Below are 8259 nucleotides of genomic sequence, written 5' to 3'. Positions count from 1 at the left end.
CTTCCCCTAATGTACTCATTTCTAATTTTGTCCTTTTTTGTCACACCTCTCATCCATCTAAGATTTCTCATTTCCGCTACATGAGTTCGTTGTTCCTTTTTCTTTTTCACTGCCAACATTCAATTCTGTACCTACATCATAGCCGGTCTTATGACTGTTTTATAGAATTTTCCCTTCAGCTTCTTTGGAACTTTCTGTCACACAACACACCACTTGCTTTCTTCCACTTCATCCATCCAGCCATAATTCTACTGCATGCATAGTCATATATTTCTCTCAAATACTCCAACAAAAGTTGACAATTCAACCAAAACTGTGACATTTGACATGCAGCAATGCCTTCCCACTCCACTCGTCCATAGTTCTGTAGCCTTCTATAAACGCCAACTTTGGACTTTCAATCTAACAGTCTACGACTGCAGTGATGGCACAACTTACTGCTACCTTTGGCATGAAGGTATAGCTGGCAGAGGTGCAAATGAAGTTGGCTCATGTGTATACAAATTTATTTCTGAAGCTTTAAAGCCCGTTGTGAAAAGTTTGACCATGTACTCTACTGGTGGTCAAAATAAGAATATGCATGTAGCTGCTATGTGTATGGTAGCCCTGCAAAATTCTTCTAACTTTGAAGAGATTAATCATAAATTTTTAGTGCCTGGTCACACGCACATGGAGTGTGATACATCCCACGCCCTTATTGAAAAAAATAAAACAGCTTTTGATGGAAACATTCACCATCCTCATGATTGGGCCCAACTTATACAAAGTACTGGTAAGAAACGTCCTTTCGTAGTGAAGGAGATGAATCAAGATAGCTTCTTTGACTTTGCTAAGCTGCTAAAAACCAACCTTCAGCAGGGAAAAGATGATGTTGTTGGAAATAATTTTAGCTGGAGAGATGTACAGTGGCTGAAGTTTGTCAAAAACGAGCCTGGAATAATTTACTATAAGAATTCCTTAGACCGTAATCAACCATTTCAATGCATTAGTTTCAAAAGAAGAGGCAAAGAAAACATTAGCAAAATGTACCCTAGTTTAAGTTACCCAGGAAAAAATCCTATACCTAAGAAGAAAAAAAATGACCTCCTCGACCTGCTTCCATACATTTCACCAGTATATCACCAATTCTGTAAAGACTTAATTACCTCAAATGAAGCAGAGGATACCTACTCTGATGACATTCGTGATAAAGAAAATGAAGAGATAGTACAACCAGTTGACAAAAAAAAGAAGGTAAATGTGAAACCCACGAAAAAAATGACAGTTTCCCAAGAAAATAAACCAACGAAGCAAACTGGCAGGAAGAAGAGAAAAAATGTAAATACTAAATAATAAAAAAAATATTATTTTGTTTTCCTTTATATTAGTTTTTCTTTATTTTTGGTATTATTTTACTTACTTAGTATTATTACTTACTTGGTTTATGATGAATAAACAGAAGTTTTTATCTTGCATTTTTGTATTTTTCTATTTTTATTAAAACCTGTTAGTTTGGTCTTAAGAATCCCCATTATTATTATTAAATAAATATTATTTTTTATGCTTTTCGTAATAGTTTGTGTTTTGCGTTAAGCGTGTTAAGTTCATGATATTTGTGCAAATTGTGTTAAGTCCATGTAAGAAAAAGTTTATTATTTTTTTTTCTAATACCTATATGGTTTATTTATATTATTTATTGACTATTCTATTGAGAGAAATAACTATTTAATTGATCAAAATTATTTAGAAAACTTTTTAGGGATAGGTTATTGTAAAAACTCCAAAAGTATAACTCGAACAGACGATTGCAAACTTTAAACGCGTTTATCTCAAAACAGTGTTTTAGGACTTAACTCTCTTTACGCACAGAGCACAGAATTGGTAAGGATAGAAAAATTACCATTTATTTTAATTTTTTTTAGAATCAGCTGAGAGAAGTGTTCTACAAAAAACCAGGAAGGAAACGGAATATGTGGCGACGAAAGGCAATAGAAAAGTTTACAAAGCAAATGTGAGACATTTTTTTATAGGAATATCAGTAAATTATATTAAAAAAATGTATGAAAAGATTTTGTGCAATAAAAACGTTTATATTTATCAAGGATGCATTATTTGGCATGGCCACATATCATCAGTGATGTGACAATACCTCCTATCTGTTTTTTCATGAGATTTGTAAGAGAGACTAAACACTTGTTTGGGCCACCTCCTGTTTTCATATATTTTTTGACTTGTTTTGTAGTAAATTCAACTATCTATTTACTACAAAACAAGTCAAAACTTACGTATGAAAACAGGAGGTGGCCTTAAAAAATATTTTTCGTCTCCTGCAAAACTCATGAAAAAACTTATAGGAGGTATTGTCACATCACTGACGATATATTTCAAAGAATGTCTAAAAAATATACTGTGAATGTCCTACGAACATTCGTGGACATTCATGGAATGTTCCAACAAGACATTCAGTCTAAAAATATACTATGAATGTCCAAAGAACATTTGTAGACATTCATGGAATGTTCCAACAAGACATTCAAGGAATGTTTAAAATGCTGACACAGCACTTTCCTGGGACTTTCCAGGGACATTCGTGTGCTTTTGGGGACATTCCAGGAATGTTTTCAATATCCTGTGTGTACCTTCTAGGAACATTCCTGGAATGTTTTGTGTTAGTAGGGGTATTATGTTTTTCATCATTTGCGTTATTTTGCCGGTTATTAGCGCGCTCACCGTCATCACTGTAGATAATTATTTTTATTAAAATATCATTTTGTCCATCAAATTTTATGTTTAAATTCTATTTAATAATTTAAGGCACTTATTACATTTTGTTAACTTCCTTCAATTGTATGACATTATTCTCAGAGTATGGCAACAGCAGAAAATGCCTAGAGAATGGAATGGAAGCGTTATAATACCCATACATAAGAAGGGAAATAAAGAGCAATTCCGAAACTGCAGAGGCATATCGCTTATTAGTACAGCGTATAAGATTCTATCAATTATCTTACTAAAGAGACTCACTCCGTATTCGGAAGATATTCTAGGCGACTACCAATGCGGCTTTCGAAGTGGAAGGTCAACAATAGATCAAATATTTTACAATCCGACAAATATTAGAAAAAAAACTGGGAATTCAACCGAGATGTACACCAAATCTTCGTAGATTTCCAGCAAGCATATGACTCGATAAAAAGAAGCAGACTATGGCTAGCAATGCTAGAAATGGGAATACCAAGAAAATTAGTGCAGCTCACTCAAATGTGCGTGGCAGACTCATATGCACAGGTAAAGATAGGAAACAGAACATCGATGCCATTTAGTATAACATCAGGGCTTAGACAAGGAGACCCTTTATCACCATTGCTATTCAATTTGGCTTTAGAATACGCAATAAGTAAAATATCGTCTGAACTAACAGGGGGATTCGCAAATCGAGGATCAAAACTATTGTTGGCCTTTGCCGATGATCTAGATGCAGTCGCTCATTCTACAAGAGACGTAAGAGAGGTACTTTCACAGCTCGAGGAGGAACAGGTAACCTGGGCCTTCAAATAAATGAAGAGAAGACGAAATATATGCTGGTGACCAAAAATCCAAGACGTAACTATTAATGACCACAACTTTGAAGTAGTAAAAGAGTTTAAATATCTGGGAGCAGTAATCACAGAGGACAATCACATAGAAAAAGAGGTCTCAGCAAGAATAGCTGCGGGAAATAGAGCATTATACTCCCTATCATCATTATTAAGATCTAAGCTGCTGAAAAGACAATCTAAATTAAGACTGTACATGTCAATTATTCGCCAGTTGTTACATATGGGAGTGAAGCATGGACTCTACATCAGCGAGAAATAAATAAATTGCTGATATTTGAAAGGAAAGTCCTCAGAATGATATTTGGTCCTCAAAGAGATGAATTGGCAGGAGAGTGGAGAAGGTGCCGCAATGCTGAATTGGTGACTCTATATGGTACTGAAAACATCGTCAGACATATAAAAGCTAATCGGATAAGATGGGCAGGTCATGTAGTAAGATCAGAGGAAGACAGAGTGCTAAAGACAGTGTTCTTCGAGAGACCAGACGGTAGAAGATCAGTCGGCCGTCCCAGAAAAAGATGGAAGGATGATGTTGAAACCGATCTATCTAGGATTGGGGTACAACAATGGCAAATCGAAGCGCAAGATCGCAGAAGATGGAGGGCCATAGTGGATGCGGCGAAGACTCACCCCGAGTTGTAAAGCCAGTCAAGAAGAAGAAGAAGAAGAACTTCCTTCTGTTTACCACAATATTAAATTAAATTGTTATTTAAATTATTTAACTCAATGAGCTAATTTGAATCTCTGTAACAAGTGTATAATTTCGTAATTTCAATGAAGCTAATGTTAGCTTTACATTTATGATAAGTTTGGTAAAACGGAAATAGCGTCTTTTAATGCAGAGAAATTGTACAATCACATTACGGGAATTGCTTTTCGTCTGCTCGATTCTTCCTACCAGACGATTGGTTATAATGTTATTAGGAAATGGAATAAGCATAACCGATTTTTTAAAAGATTTAAACGTGTATCCAACAGAATTCTGACAGAATTAAGCCAGGGGAGTAACGATTTTTCTTAGACACCATTTTCTTAGAACAATATGTAATAAACAAAATATGCAAAGGATTAGACGTCAATTAAAAAAATACTAGATAGTAAAAAATACTAAATAAAAAAAGGTATATTTAAAAGTCCTTAAATAAGGGGCATATAAGGGATATAATCACATAACAGAACGTGTAGATCTTAAATTAATTTAACAATTTGCATTCTAAACAAGTTCTATTTCCGGAGAAATAGAAATAAAACCTCTAATGAGACCAAGTGACCACTGAATAAAAGAAGACACGGGGCAGGGCCGTGCGGTGCTATGATGCGGCGAGGCAGTCGCATCAGGCGGCATCACAAGGGGGGCGGCATAATCAGTAAAATAAAAAAAAATTGCCAGATTGTGTAAAAATGTTGTCAGAAACTATAGAAAAAATGAAAAGTTACAGACAATATGGCTAATGACCAAATGAAAATTTAATGAATTTGCAGAAAATTTTGTTCCGAATTTCCAGCTGAAAATGAAATTCGAGCCAGGAGAAAAAAGCGTTTATTTGACTACGAAAAATCTGTGGACGAGCTCTTAACAGATGAAGCTAAATTTGAAATAAATTTGCTCATCTATATTTTAGACATTGCTTTGATTGATCGATTTTCGCTTCAAGAAACTCATAATAATAAAATTTTAAATTTTTATAAATGATATTTTTAAATTAAGAGAAATAGATGATAAAACACTAGAAAAATATTGTATGGAACTTCATTAATAATTTCAATAGAAAAAGAAAAAAAATCTGATGATATAATGATCTAAAAGAATTGCGTGATATACTTCAAATGATACCATACTCCAGGAAACCTTTAGAGGTTTTGAACTATTTGTGCTAAAATGACCTGTTTTCTTTATACCCAAATGTATTTACTAACTAATAATTTTATTAACACTCCTTGTCTCGGTAGCTAATGGGGAAAGAAGTTTTTTAAAATTAATAGCTATTTGTATAACAAGGGAGGAAAGTGCTACTTTTCCTCCCGAGAATGAAGTTTACTGCCCGACGCGTAGCGGAGGGCAGTAATCATTCAAGTGAGGAAAAGGCACTTTACTCCCATGTTATACATATTGTTTTTCCACCTTCCTCAAATAACAAGTCATTTTTCATTTTTACTTAATTTATGTAACTAACCAACTAAATTTATTAAAACTAAAACTAGCAAGTAGGTACAATATAACTGTCAACTGTCAAATATATGTCAAATTATTAATGTAAACATTGTTAAATCAAAATAACAATTTACTGTTTTTTACCATTCTGCAAAATACAGGGTGTTTTATAAATAAACGTTAAACTGTATAGATACTTACGCAATAGAAAATTATATTGTACAGGGCGTCAATAAGTTATATTTCATGAATGAAATACCATGACGTCACTTTTACTTTTCCTCCATAGGGAGGAAAAATATTTTCCTCCCTAGGGAGGAAAAGTACAACTTTGCTCCCTACAATCAGGTCCGGAAAAATATACTTTCGGTAGAGGTAGGTGGAAAAAACTATTTACGAATCTCCAAAGACAAACAAAACTAAAAAAATTAGTACTTATTTTAATAGAGTTCTCACTAGCTGCTACACCTATCTATCCCCACTAGACTACACCTACACCAATCTGATTGACGAGTTTGTCAAAATTAAAGTCATAAGGGTAAAATATAACTTTTGTAAATGTTACTTAAGAGCATAAACGCAAAATTTGCTTGCAATGCTTTTTAAATGCATTCATTTTTTTTTCGAATCCTTAAAGAACTAATAAATATTTTTGAAAAATTTAAACGCTGATTGAAAGAATACATTATTAACGAGGGCTGAAAGTCCCTTAGAAAAAACAAAAGGTTTCTTTGGAATAAGATATTTGAAATTAAAAATTACACTCAATTTTCTTTTTTTTTACCCTGTAACATATTCAAATAGACATTATAGAGATTTTCAGGGACTTTCGGCCCTCGGTAATAATGTAATGTTTTATTCTGCATTTATATTTTTCAAAAATACTAATTACTTTTCTCAGGATACGAAAGAAATGAATGCATTTAAAAAGCATTGCAAGAAAATTTTGCGCCAACCCACCTAATGTAGTGTTAATACATATATTTCATTTAATTTAAAGTATGTTTTTTAAAATAAAAGTTTTGTTCATTTTGTGTAGGTTCTTTTAATAAAAATAAAAGTTAAATTTCAATAATATTTAGAGGCGGCATTTCGAAAACTTGCATCACATTGAAAATATGTACCGCACGGCTCTGACACGGGGAGGTCCTTTGAGGTACAAAGATTTGTACCTCACTACCTGCCTATTTAGCCTGGCAAAACTACAATGAAATTTTGGTCCCGATAATCAGTTAGGGGTAAAACTAATACAAAAGAATTTCATCATCATCATCCAGCCTCAAAAGTCCACTGCTGAACATAGGCCTCCTCCCCTCGTTTCCAACCCCATCTATCCTGCGCCGCCCTCATCCAGTTTTTATTTACCTTTCTTAAGTCGTCAGTCCATCTTGTAGGCGGTCGACCGACGCTTCTCTTGTCTTCTCTTGGCCTCCATTCCAATAACCTCTTCGTCCATCGCCCATCTGTCATTCTGGCTACGTGTCCTGCCCATCTCCACTTCAACCTGGCTATCCTCTCGATGACGTCAGTCACCTTTGTTCTTCTCCTGATTTCTTCGTTTCTGATTTTGTCTCGCAGAGTTATTCCTAACATTGACCGCTCCATTCTTCTCTGCGTGACTCTTAGTTTGGTAGCCGAGGCTTTAGTTAAGGTAAGTGTTTCTGATCCGTACGTCAAGACTGGGAGGACGCACTGATCGAATACCTTTCTCTTTAGACAAGAATTTATATAAAACGAAATCAAGAGACGTCCTATATAGTCCTGTCGCCAGGGGGGTACAACGGCCTCCTTAATTCAGATGGACTTTCCCAAGTTTTTTTATATATTTTGACCAGCAGAATACGAATTTTTTTGGTAACAGTTGATCCGGATGTCGATAACATTGTTATAGACAAAGAACTTGAGGAATTACATAACAGTGATTTCTTGCAAAACAAAACACCTTTTTGTATTTTTTCGGTCATTCTAGGCAAAAAATGCTCTGACAAGTTTTTTCGTAGGATGCATAATTTTCGAGATAACCGTGGTAGAACTTTCAAAAAATCGAAAATGTGCAATTTTTGAACTCGAATAACTTTTGATTAAAAAATAAAGTAGCAATTCTGCTTACCGCATTTGAAAGTTTAAGTCAAATTATATCGGTATTGATTATTTGCATTGCTAAAAATTTATTATTTTATTGTTAAACAAAGCTATAAAAACCTAGTGCGCGAGTGATGTTTTCAATGATTTCTCATTTAAAATCGAACGAGTAGGTAGAGTAGCTACAAGTGCAAGCGAGGCAATTTCTACGTAGCATGCGTTAAAACGCATGTATTAGACACGGGAAACACTATGTGTTTATAGCTTTGTTAAACAATAAAAAAATTAATTTTTAGCAATGCAAATAATCAAAACCGATATAATTTGACTTAAACTTTCAAATGCGGTAAGCAGAATTGCTACTTTATTTTTTAATCAAAAGTTATTCGGGTTCAAAAATTGCAATTTTTAGATTTTTTGAAAGTTCAACCGCGGTTATCTCGAAAA

Source organism: Diabrotica virgifera, chromosome 2, assembly GCF_917563875.1.
Source record: "Diabrotica virgifera virgifera chromosome 2, PGI_DIABVI_V3a".
NCBI lineage: Eukaryota > Metazoa > Arthropoda > Insecta > Coleoptera > Chrysomelidae > Diabrotica > Diabrotica virgifera.
The sequence above is the reverse complement of the archived record's forward strand: the minus strand, read 5'-3'. Positions refer to the sequence as shown.